The following is a 14,085-nucleotide window of genomic DNA, read 5'->3' on the forward strand; positions in this document are numbered from 1 at the left end:
GGACTCACCATGAGCTTTTCTTCATAGATCCTCAGAAAACAGGTAAAAGGAAGTCAAGTGATTTTTATTTCAAAATAAGAGTTTTTTTTATTATGCGGTAACACCAGTGACACAACTCCTGGGGACAACTTTCATTATATATTTTATAATATTTATTTGGCATTTGTTTTATTTGTCATTTAAATCATATTTTATAGTCATGTATAGATTATTGCAGTTAAAATGGCACAAAAACATGTTTTTTACCTTAAAATATGGCACTCATGACTGTGAGGACGAGCTCTTCTGTGGTGCTTGGAATTCTATATGATTGATTTATAAACCAATATTGCTAAATTAAGGCTCAAGAAGGTGTAATTTTTAAAAATAACGTATTGTTTTATATTAAACTATAATTAAATTGGAACCCTAACATGTTTTTCAAGTGTAATATATCTGTGAACGTGAGAGACACAAAAGTGGACGTTTCTGTAGAATTGACCCAAATACATTGAAACAGTATTTCACATATTACTACAATATTTTGCCGTTATATTATAGGAGCGTTAATGGGGGACTTCTTAACTGACTTAAGATCGACACCTAAGTCATGATAACAATAATATCCCCTTCTTTTAACTCTTTAAATGGCCAGAGCCCCCCGGCAGGTCCAAAGTTTTACGGCACATTTCTATAACCTAAGAATAGCACAGCCATTTTGCCCTGAAGTCCCAATAGTTAATAAGCCTTGTTTTGTTGAGTTGATGACGCTTATGCTGAAAGGAGCATGTCTGCTCTTGAACATGTACACCTTTCTGCTCTGCTGTTTCATTTGCGAACATTTGAACATATATATATATATATATATATATATATATATATATATATATATATATATATATATATATATATATAAACTTAAACACAATAAAGTTAGAATAAAGTTAACATCAAGGAAGTCTAATTAAAAAAAAAAAAGTGGTGATCAAATCTCAAAGCAGATAACCTATAAAGAAATTACTATTAATAACTGCATATTTTTTGGTGGTTCCAAAACACTACATAACTTCTGGTGCCTAGTTTGTAGTATTTTGATCTACATTGAATAAATTATTATTAAATAAAATAACAATAATTAATGACAAGTTACATTTCACTCAGGAATTTCTAGATGTCCCATCAATTGTGGCACACACAGATATGAGAAATTATTTCATGATAAGATTTAAGTTTCTTTCAATCACTGAGCTTCAAATAAAGGTTAGATTTTTGTGTATTTTGAATGAAAGATCAAAAGGATCAGTAAAGAATATATTTTACAGCCTCTTTTGTTCACGTGCATGTGTGTGTTTATATACACTACCAGTCACAAGTTTAGATGCACCTTGCCACAGAAGTGTTTTCATTTTTTCTTTTATTTTAGACTAATAGGAAATGGAATGATAACAAAACTATCCAATCTGTGAAATAATACATTCTTCTAACATGAATCCAACTTTGCTTTCACACAACTTTATGCTCTCGGAGTTGAGCTTTATGAGGAGCCGCCTGAGATGCTTTTCCAACAGGACAGAAACAATCAAATGAAATACTGGATACCACATTTTCACCAACAGAGGTCACTACAACACTTTGTGTTATACCACCAGCCTGTTGCGCACCCCTGACTTCCCTGCTGATTTATTTTGCCTTCCACAATTTGACGGGAGAGGAAAAGGCAATAATTCAGACGGAGTTCAGGCAACATAATTTTAGCTAATTACAGTCCAGAGTGTGCCACTGTAACTATTAATTAGTGGCTTGACAACAATTACTTGACAGCAGCTGCACACAGACTGCGATTATTTAGATCCAAGCTGTGTCCAAAACTGTGCCCTAATTACTACAGAGTGCACTATTTTGGGGCTCCGCCATTTAGTAGTGGTGTCTGAAAACATAGTGCATAAGATCCATTGCACTCCTCATCACTCTACCCTCCATTCAAAAACCTGGATCAATATACATCAATCAGGCATAACATTATGACCACCTCCTTGTTTCTACGCTCATTGTCCATTTTAGCAGCTCCACTTACTATATAGGTGCACTTTGTAGTTCTACAGTTACAGACTGTAGTCCATCTGTTTCTCTGCATGCTTTGTTAGCCCCCTTTTACCCTGTTCTTCAGTGGTCAGGACCCCCATGGACCCTCACAGAGCAGGTACTATTTGGGTGGTGGATCATTCTCAGCACTGCAGTAACACTGACGTGGTGGTGGTGTGTTAGTGTGTGTTGCGCTGGTGTGAGTGGATCAGACACAGCAGTGATGCTGGAGTTTTTAAACACTGTCCACTCTCTGCTCACTTTATTAGACACTCCTACCTTGTCAGTCCACCTTGTAGATGTAAAGTCAGAGGCGATAGCTCATCTGCTGCTGCACAGTTTGTGTTGGTCATCCTTTAGTTCTTAATCAGTGGTCACAGGACGCTGCCCTCAGGACGCTGTTGGCTGGATATTTTTGGTTGGTGGACTATTCTCAGTCCAGCAGTGACGCTGAGGTGTTTAAAAACTCCAGCAGCACTGCTGTGTCTGATCCACTCGGACCAGCACAACACACACTAACACACCACCACCACGTCAGTGTTACTGCAGTGCTGAGAATGATCCACCACCCAAATAGTGCCTGCTCTGTGAGGGTCCAGGGGGGTCCTGACCACTGAAGAACAGGGTAAAAGAGGGCTAACAAAGTATGCAGAGAAACAGATGGACTACAGTCTGTAACTGTAGAACTACAAAGTGCACCTATATAGTAAGTGGAGCTGATAAAATGGACAATGAGTGTAGAAACAAGGAGGTGGTCATAATGTTATGCCTGATCGGTGTATATAACACTATTACAGGGAGCAGAATTTGTGATAGTAGTAAATGATTTCGGACACTAACGTTACGTGGGTTTGCTCATTACAGTGTATTATGGGTATCCCATATGCTACATCACTTATTGTGCTGCATTGTGGGGTTGTTCGAGTGCACTGGATCTTCTGCACTGTTTTCAGACACCACTATAAAGTAGCAGAACCCCAAAATAGTGCACTATACAGTAAATAGGGCACAGTTACAGGATACAGTTCCGCAGTTTACCACGAGTAGGATTACCGAGCCCAGCTACGATAGCAACATCTCCACAGACCTCACTTCAGATCTGTTCTGTTCTCTATAATAGCTCTCTATATAGTGATCAAGATCAATGGAGAGTAGAGTGATTAGGGGACCATTTTAACTTCTTTTTGCTTTTAACTCCGAGAGAACAATCAACAACACAAACAAAATGTCTCCAAATGTTGACGAGGGCACCATCTTCCCCCTACTCAGCTTGATTGGTTTAGAAATTGCACTCTCAGTTTTCTCCAACTCTAATAAACGGTGGTGTGCACAGACTCTGGCGAGGGCTGAGGTGTTTTATAAGGGCATTTTGGACTTGATGACAATTTACCAAAGTCAGATTTGGAAAAAAAAGTTTTCAAATGGAGCTAAAAGCTATAAAAACTCCACTTCACCTCCTATTGAGGACTGTGTCTACGTCTCAGACCAGACTTGAATGGTGTAAGATATTGGATGATGGAGATCATTAGTTTGAACAGAAGTGACTAAGGCAACTGCTTCTTATTCCAATTTTCTGTTCCACCTTAAATGGTGCTGCAGTTACATTCAGGCGCTTGTACAGGTGCCAGAACGTAATTCAGGGTTTCTCAACCGTGGGGCAAGAGATCGTGGGCCGTGAAGCACCCTCTTGTGGTCTGTGGGCCTGCACTCAGGGGGAGGCAGTAGTTCAGTGGGCTGTTAACAGCATGTTAAGTTATAATAACATGTAAAAGTGAAAAACAAGTTTAAAAATGATTAACTTAATAAAAGGTGAGATTGAAAAATCGAATGTTTTTAAAAACATCAAGAGTAGTTTAATGTAATTTAATGTCATTTCAGACAACACAGCTGCTTACACACAATGCTGTTAATGGACTGAAGTGGACATTGCTTCCATAACATCACAGTTCAAATATGCCTTGAAAGCTAACAACTTTGTGGCGAAACATTCCTATATTTTTCATTCTTTTCTGCTTTTCTAAGCATTATTGCAAATTTTCAAGGTTTGATTAGATTCTGTGATTGGACTGAAATGGACGATCTGATCTTTTTCAGGCCCAATTTAGTTTTTCAGTGTCAGCACTTCATAAAAGAAAAAACTTTATTCAAAAAAGTTTTAGAAAAGGTTGAGAACCCCTGATGTGACTGATGCCTCCTTTCAAATTGAACAAAAAATTCAAATTCAAATATGAAGCTGGAAAGTAAACGGTTCACTCTTATGTAATCGCACAGTGTTTCGAAGTGGGACAGAAGCAGCTTAATAAAACTAAAGATGCAACCAACACTTTAAACAGGCATTTTAAACATTTAGAGCTTATCAAAAAAAAGGCACTAGGGATTATCACCCACATGTAGCCTAATATTTCTCACGGTTGTCTCCAGATCCCCTCCTTACTAAGTTTAGAGCCCATTCAAATCACATGTTGTGTAAATCCTTGTGCGTCTGCGCACAGGTGCAGATACCAACAGCTGCCGTTGCTGTGCTGGCACTTAGCACTGATCTCTTGAATCTTAAGACCGCTGCCATTTTTTGCCATGTACATTTGAATATACTGCCATTTGAAGCTAAATGAGAGATGAGGAATTCTGTTAGCCTGCATTTCACATTAGCACAGGAGTAACGGTCATCGCACAGATCTATCAGCAGCGGCTACATCTGCTGTGCCGTAGCAGCAGTTGCCGCTACCTAATGCCCTTATTAGTAACTACAACAGCTAACTGCACTCGGCATAGTTATGGTTGACCTCTGCATTGTTCAACTAAGTACAGGAAATTGTGCCCTGCACTGTTAAAGCCCAATGACAGTGATGACCTTCATGCTTTATTTTAGATCACAAGCAGACTTTGACCTTTGCAATGACTGTAGCAACATGTCAGGGTCTCAGAAATGGGAGCATCTTACTGCTGTAGACCACAGCTTAGACTTCAACCTTTCTGAATTCTCCATGTACTCTGGGGAGTAACTGACAGCAATTACGGAAGGTGTTATCGATAAAGTCTGATAATGACCCCAAAGTCTGATAATGACCCCACAGTGTCCTGTGGCTACTGCGGAAATGTCACACAAACTTAGTTTCTGATTTGCTGGTCACACTGAACTGGTCGCCCCAATCTGCTAACGTGGTTATGGCTGCCAGGGAGCTCTTTGATGCTGCCTTGCACTGCCCGAAGCTTCTGGGTTCTTTGGCCTACAGCTGCTGTCAAGTTTGGCTAGCTCAGTGCCAGCTGCCCGAGGCATGCAGGAACACCCTGAGGTGTCTCACTATGGCACCCAGGCAATTGGTGCCATAGTTAAAGAGGAGCATATGCAATCATTCTAGTTCTACAGCCTCTATGTTTTCATAAATCTGCCCAGAGTTTATCTATGTCCTTTTAGGTCGTAGTTTCTCGGGAACTTTGCTGTCAGCACACAGACTTATTGAAATATACAGGGATTCACTGGAAAGAGGCCCTGAATATTCTGTTGTGACCGTTAGGATGAAGCAATCTGAACCAAAAAAATGCGCTACATACCTTGACGCATGTGTGATTTGATTGCATTACATGCGAGGCTGGAAGTGATCTCCGTTTTCAGCCAGACACATGAAGGGGTACGGGGGGTATGCACCTGGAAGTTGCAAATGGAGGTTAAACGTTGTGATGGCTGTCCGGCGCCTACCTCATCGCTCCGACGCGGGGGCATCCTGGCTTGTTTGAAGCTCCATAAACTGAGGAGCACATTGCACGTCGTTACGTTCAGATTGATTCGTCCTAGAGAGAGTTATTACAGAATATCCGGGGCCTCTTTCGAGTGAATCTCCCTGTAGTTTATTTGCAGGTACACTCAGTGGAGAACCTCAGCACCACATGCAATACAGCACTGACTTCTGCTGGCTGCAGCATTGATTTATACAGTTCTAACAGACATGGTGTGAAGTCAGGCCCCAGACAGACTAGATGAGTTGACAGTTAATGCTGATGAGGCAGTCAGAATTACAACTGACCAGACTTCCCAATTAAATAGATACTGAATACAAACAACTAAGAATCACAAAATACTGGATCTAAGGTAAGCCCATAAATACTGAGTCTAACAGTCCTGTGCATTGCCTTGTGTAAGTGGATATCTCTGTGGCACTACCTGGCCATCGTCCATTCCTTTTTTTCTTTTGCACTACATTTGGTGGTTAGCAAAACAACAGCTATATTCATAAGTAGCTATCACTGTTTTGGTTGGTAGCAAGTTCTAAAACTTCCCCTCACAGAAAAACAAAAGTTTAGTTTTCATAAAGAGCAGAAAAATGAGTTTGTTCATGAATATTCACTAGCAAGTGTATTTGCCAAATACACAGATAGCATGAAAAGTGAGGGGGGAAATACCATAGCCATGTTGACACTTAGTCACACTTCTCAAGCTCAAAACATTTCAATGCATGAGATTTTAGAATCTCCTCAGCCAGTGGGAGTAAGGTCCTCGCCCTGCGGGGAAAACCGTTCAGATGGTAAGAGAACATTCCTGGTTCGCAGGAGAAAATGCGAAACGCATAGAGAATGCAGTGTATCAGCAACCTCTGTCTTGTACAACAGTTAATTGCGACAACACAATCTGGTTAAAAAGCGTTTTACTTGTGCTGTTACTGGTGACAAACTCAACATTCAGATTCATCTGGCAAATACTGAAAAACCGGAGCTGAACCTGATATTGCAACAGTTTTCTGGCTCTATCTGTAACGTAAAAAAGGCAGTGTGGTCTAATCTCACGCTTTTACACCACACTTGACATTTCCCACGCATTTTTACATCTCTCTTTTGCTTAAAAGTAATGCTTTTATTTCAAATGTATATTTGCAGTGTTTGATGTGGAAAAGATACCGATACTGAACTTTTTGGTAATTTGAGAGAGTTTCAGGCTGGAAAATTAAAAAGGTCCACATTCCTAAAAAAATCAAATGTTGTGGACTCAAATGGCTCCCAGGAATTGCCGCAGAACGTGAATTAAAAGTTTTCGTGGTAATAATTTCTATGTAATGGCACTGAACTGCTAAAAAAGCATGCAATAGTGAGTATAAAAGTAGCAATATTGTGCAAGCATGCCTAGATAATGACATAAATAAACAACCCCCCAAAAAAATAATAATAATTAAATAACTAAAATCCTAAGTAAGAAAAAATAGGATCCCCAAACCCCATACCACAAACCTTCATGTCCACCATACCCCCCCCCAACCTCCCAAGAGGCCCTAGCATGCTACACTCACTCTAATAAGATGCAAAAGTTGGCAGCCCTGAAAATTATCTCCAAACATAGTGAAATAATTTCGTCCATGACTCAACGCCCACCTGCCTGATGCCGCCTCTGCTCAGTTGGGTAATTCTATGTATAAATAGAACTGAATTGAATAGAATTACAGAGGCAGTTGTAACGATGCCTTAGACAACATGTAAACGACTGTCTACATGTTGTGAGAAAAACCAATTCATTGGAAAAGACCATTCTTCTTGGATGAGTTAAAAGGGGAAAGGAGGGAGAGGATGAGCAGCAACAAGATGAATGGATGCAATCAGAGGAATCATGAATCATCCATTCAGAAGCCTGAAGACCCAAAGATGACATAATACACAGGAGGAGCACTATCTTGACGGCATTTGATGATAATAGTAATAATAATAGTAATAATGATAATAATTATAGCAACTGTCTCACATTTTATAAATATATACTAATATCTGACTTCATCAGCAGTGAAATCAACTTGGATGTTGACATTTTCCATGTGACAAAGAGCTTTTTCGCTGGGAAGAATGTGTCATTGGAGAAGCTGGTTTCCATGACTACTGATGGAGCCCCAGCAAAGACGGTACGTGATGCAGGTTTTATTGCTCACTGCAAATCAGATGGTGACTTGACAAAGTTTATGAACTATCACTGTATCATCCACCAAACCACCTGATCACACCAAAGCTCCAGCACCAAAGTCGGACACCTGTGATGAATTGAGTATATTCCATTTGAGAAAAAGCCAAACAACACAGAATCTTCAGACTATTTCTAAAGGAGCTCTCAGCAGGACCTGCTGCTGCGCACAGAAATTAGACGGCTCAGCAGAGGAAGCTTCCTGCGGTGACATCTCTCTCTGTTGGTAGAAAACAAGGAAAACATGTTGCAATCAAGGGCAGAAGATATCGCTCTGCTGTCTGACACTTCTTGATTGCTTGATTGGACTTTTTCACAGATCACAGACCACTAAACATAAACATTCAACTCTGATCCCCAAGATAAAGATAAAAGCACTGATATGATCAGTGCAGTGAAGATTTTAAAAGCAAAAGTGAACCCGTTTCTTCCACAAGTGCAAAAAATGCGGGAAACCTGTGACCAAAAGCTATGAATCTTAATAAGGGGGTCACAACACTCCTAATGTTGCAAGACCATTTTGAGGGTTCAGGTGATGGATGGTAGTTGTTTAGAAAATATTTTGTTGATTTTCTAAGTGAAAAAAGGTTGATATTCTCTATAGAGAACACACCTCTGCACATTTTAATGGACAATTATGGTTTATTTGCTAAATTTAACATATTAAAAAATGGGGGTGGTCACTGGGGAGCCACTAGGGGGTCCAGCGATTGGTTAAAGATGGCCATGGCCTTCCCTCCCCCCGCCCCCCAGTCTTATACGGCACAGCTGGGGTTATTCTTTTCAAATGCCCAAAAGCCAAAGGCAAGATAATATGACATTATAACATGTCCCCTAAATATCACACTTAGAGTTCTGAAGTTTTGATATATATGTAATGTATATGTAATGTGGATATTGGCAAAATAGTGGCAAGTGCAAAAATTAAGGGGACTGTTTTGTCTTACAATGCCCTGCATGTCCTTCTCTGCCATGAATAAAAAGAAAATGATGAAAATATTATATATCAAAACTACTGCAAAACAAACATTATACAATATATATATATATATATATATATATACATAATGTAACCATTTCATATAATAACTGTTAGTGATGTAGCTTTTAGAGGCATTAAAGTCTTCAAGCGTCTGGTTCCTTTCACCATCACTGAACAATCCTGACTCCATGTTTCTTTAGAATGCAGCGTTTTACATTCAACCACCCTGACTGTTTAAATTCTAACCCCCATGTGTCAAACAAGGCCCGCTGGCCAGATCAGACCCGCCACACAATCCTTTTCAGCCCGTAAAAGTATTTTAATTTTCTATTAATATTAGCCCGTTTCACAATGTGCTGCACTACAGTCCCCAGCACGCACTGCAACGTAATGTGTACCAACTCTCCTACCCCAACAACCATCTATGGGACAGCGGTTACACCTCAATTCTACGCAATTCTGTACAATTCCACACCGGTCTTATCACCAAAATGCATTTCAGCTGCAGTTTAACCAATATAAACACTTAACATCAGCTCAGCAGCTCAGAAACTGAGCCCAAGTCTTTATGAACTTGCAGTAAAGAAAGGATGCCAGGAGTCTAGATCAAGCAGGTAGGTAGATTTAAAAGACTGAGCTCCTGGGGACATTTAAATTTTGAATATCTTAAGTGTCCATGTAATATTTCATGGTCTACTATAAGTGCCTATATTTTACAGTTGAGGTTTTTGCATATTTTGAATAAACAATAGACAGTTCGGTTATAGCACAACATTAAATAAAAATGAAATCATTTTTTTTTCTCTCTGAATTTTTCTCTCTGGGCCACAGATTTGATTATTTTTTTTTAATATGGCCATTTTCCTGGTTGAGTTTGACACCCCTGTCCTAACCATTCAATCATGTAGAAGGTGTTTTAACTGTCTGCAGTAGTCTGTCTACTGATGCCTCCTCATTTCAGTTCTACAAACAGCGAGGCGGAATCTGAGATGAGAGATTCTTTCTTAAGGACGCTGCAGAAATACGCTCCACGAGCAGAACCAATGGGCTGAAAATTGCTATTACCACTGTAAGAGTCGCTTCTACTGGTAGAATATCTCACTCTCCCTTGATGATATAAATCTAGTCATAATCAGCCAAATTCAGCAGCAGCTCAGGCCGAGGAGAACTGCTCGCGTTTACTGATTCAGCTTCTCTCTTATTCACTTCCACTTCATCAATCTGTTTCTCATCCTGCTCTCATTTTCTCACTCTCATTCTGAATCTCGCTCCTCTGACGGTAGTTTCTCTCTCTTTCTACATTCTACTCAACCACCTTCCCCTCCATCCCCCAAAAACCCCAGCCCATATTTCTTTCCAATTCATCTGTTTTATCAGTTTGCCTTTGTGGAAATTAGAGGTCAGTGCATGTATTTTTGGATGAGCACAGTTATCCTTTGTCTCCAGATTTAAAAGATGGCAGCGAGGCCACTCTTTAAAACACAGGCACACACAATGGCAACTTAATTACATGAGTGGCTGAAGCACGAGGACCGGGCATCAGTCACATTAGTGACAGTGCAGAGAAATTTCTCCATTGTGCAGAGTGTTATGTGATGTTCATCAGTAATATGGGCTGAACAGGCATAGAGTAATTGAATGGTTGAACGGCAGAAGCATGCATGATATAACCCTTAGAGCCCCCAGTATTCCTGCACATATTTGCAACCTTTATACAAACCTAATTCCAGAAAAGTTGGGACATTAAGTGCAATGCAAATAAAAACAGCAAGCAGTGATTTGTAAACAGGAATACAATAAGAAGCGCAAGATAACGTGGTTGCTGATGCGCTATCAGTACCTTTTTTGTGTTCAATCTCCAGCATATAAGAGCCAATCGCATCAACCGTTGATTCTTCTTATACATTCTGGATAAAAACACTAAAGGGTTATGATCTGTGTGCATTTGCACGGGTAAACTACTTGAACCAACATAAACATCATGTTGAAGCGCCCAGAGTAATGCTAAAGCCTCTTTCTCGACTGTAGAGTAAATCATCTGATGTTTATTAAACTTGTGTGAGTAATAACACACAGGATGAATCACAATATTGCCATCTTCCTGCAAGAGCACTGCACCAGCACCGACTGCACTTGCATCAACCTCTAACTGAAATGGTTTAGCAAAATAAGGGGCAGCAAGCACGGGTGCTTCACATAAAAGCACTTTAACCCTGTTAAATGCGTGCTCACAAACAGAAGACCACTGGAAAGGAACTGAGGGACTGAGTAATTTCGTGAGTGGCTCCACTACTGCAGAGAAATTCCTACAGAACCCTCCGGCGCAAATCTCGACGCATACCAGGAGCAGGGAAATTCACTATAGAAGCTACTTTCACGTCTAATGCTCGAACTTGGCCCTCACCAACTTGTTTACCCAGGTATGTTACAGTTGCTTGGGCAAACTCACACTTGGCCAAATTTAACGTGAGAGAGGCTGTTTCTAGTCGTTGAAAGGGAGTATGTAGTGTTGTCTTTTACAGGTATTTACAAAACAGCACTAAGAAGAGACCTTTAATATATTATTATTTATGAATTTTTGTAATTGTACGCTGATTCTAAATTGGATGCCTGCAACACATTTCGGAAAAGTACAATGCACCTGTTTTTGCACTTTCCCCAGGTAAAGAGATGAATAGGTAACAAGTGACGCCATCATGATTCGGTATAAAAGAAGTATTCACAAAGGGCTCAGTTGGCACTTTGTAGTAAAATGCATGAGTGAATAGTCCAGGCATCATTAATGCTGAGGGGTCGATATACATTTAGAATCAACATATGGTGCCATCTAGACCAGGGATTCCCAATCTTAGTCCTGGTGACTCAACAATGCACATTTTTGTGCTCTGTCTCATCGAGCTTACCTGATTAAACTTATTAACTAGTGCCTCATTTGCTGGGTTGGGTGTGTAGATTTGCCCCTTCCCTTCTATTTTTGCGTATTTGTCAAACGTGAATATCTCAGATCATAAGAATACTTTTTAATATTAGACAAATATAACCCAAATAAACACAAAATGCTGTTTTTTAAATGATGATTTCATTTATCGAAAGGAAAAAAAGGCCCTTTGCCAAAAAGTCATGGCCTCCTTAGCTACTAAATCAACTAGTTAACCAAATTCAATTGATTACTGGGTTCGATTTCACTGGCCACACCCAGGCATGATTACTGCCAGACCTGCTGAATGTAAACATCACGTAAATAGAACCTGTCTGCAATGTGAAGCAGCTAGAAGGTCTCAAAAAGCAGCCCATGATGCCACGTTTTAAAGAGATTCAAAAATAGATGCAAAACAAAGTCATCGGAATCTACCGTCTGGAAAGGGTTAAAAAGCCATTGCTGAGGTTCTGGGACTCTGGTAAACCACAATGAGAGCCATTATCCACAAATGGAGATAACTTGGAACAGTGGTGAGCCTGTCCAGGAGTGGTCAGCCAACCAAACTTTCACCAAGAGAGCATCAACATCCTCATCCAGGAGGTCACAAAGAACCCAGACAAACATCTAAAGAACTGCAGGCTTAGCTTGCCTAATAACTGGTTGTGCCATCCTTGGCAGTAACAGCTGCAGTCAAACATTTGCAATAACTTGTGATGAGTCTTTTTCATTGCTGAGGAGCAATTTTGGCTCACTCTTCTTTGCAGAATTGTTTTTTATGCGGCTACACTGGAGGGTTTTTGAGCATGAACTGCCTGCTTAAGGTCTTGCCCCAGCATCCCAATGGGATTCGAGTCAGGACTTTGACTTGGCCACTCCAAAACATTAATTTTGTTTCTTCTGAGCCCCTGGTCATTGTCCTGCTGCATAACCCAAGTGCGCTTGAGCTTTAGGTCACAAACTGATGGGCAGACATTCTTTATCAGGGTGTTCTGATAGAGAGCACAATTCAGGTTTCCATCAGTTATGACAAGTCGTCCAGGTCCTGCGAAGGCAAAGCAGCCCCAGAACATCACACTACCACCACCATGTTTCATTGTTGGTATGTTCCTATGGTGCAATGTGGTGTTAGCTTTACACCACATGTAATGGGACCCATGTGTTCCAAAAAATTACACGTTTGACTCACTAATCCACAGAATGTTATTCCAAAAGTCCTGGGGGTCATCTAATGTTTTTTGGTAAATGCAAGATGTATTCTTTTGTATTCTTTTTGGTCAGCAGTGGTTTGGTCTCCCCTTGGGATGCCATTTTTTGTCCAGTATCCTTCTTATTGTGGAATTGTGTACCAATGGCTCTAACTGAGGTTAGGGAGGGTGATTACTTTTTCACATGGCTGATACAGGTTTTGAATAAATCTTTATCTTTACTAAATGGTATGATCATTTACTGCATTGTGTGTTTGTGTTGTGTTTATCTTCTAGAAAAATTTGTTGGATGGTCTTAAACATTTAAATGTGACAAATTAGCAAACAAAAAAAAAAAATCAGGCGAGGGGCAAATACTTTTTCAAAGCACTGTACCTCTCAAAAAAGAGTGAATTGTTGCTTCTTAAACCAAAGACAAAAGAGGAGACGTTTAAGATCTCAGTTAATATGTGGAAGAGCATATTACCAAACTAGAGAGGAGCATTCCCAAAAGAGGAATTGTGAAACCAAACCTTTTGTTGCCCTTGAAGCCAAAATCAGCACCGCTATAATGAGTGAGCAGCCAGCAAATGCTGGAGTAGCGAGCCAACATGGGGGGACCCCGGGGGGTATTTCGCACACTGAGCAAGAAGATGGTTTTTTTCTGCAATTACATGGTTGTAAAAGGCAGCTGTTCAGATATTAAACGAGCACTGCAACTTTTTCCATTACTGCTGAGATATAGTTGGTAGTAGAGTACAGAGTAGTGTCATCTGCATAGAGAATTACTTTGCAGTCCACAATGGAGGTGGCAACATTATTATAAAACATACTAAATATTAATTTAACTGACTTGTCCTTCCACTTTTTGGAACAACCTAAAATTCACACAACTGCAATGACCTCAGTACAGCTTTTTTTTTTTTGTTTACTTACTATGTAGATAAGGAGGCTCAGTGGAGTCTTCATTTTCAATTTGGTTAAAGGGGAATTCCACCAGTTTTTC

Source organism: Colossoma macropomum, unplaced genomic scaffold (genome assembly GCF_904425465.1).
Source record: "Colossoma macropomum unplaced genomic scaffold, Colossoma_macropomum, whole genome shotgun sequence".
Lineage (NCBI taxonomy): Eukaryota > Metazoa > Chordata > Actinopteri > Characiformes > Serrasalmidae > Colossoma > Colossoma macropomum.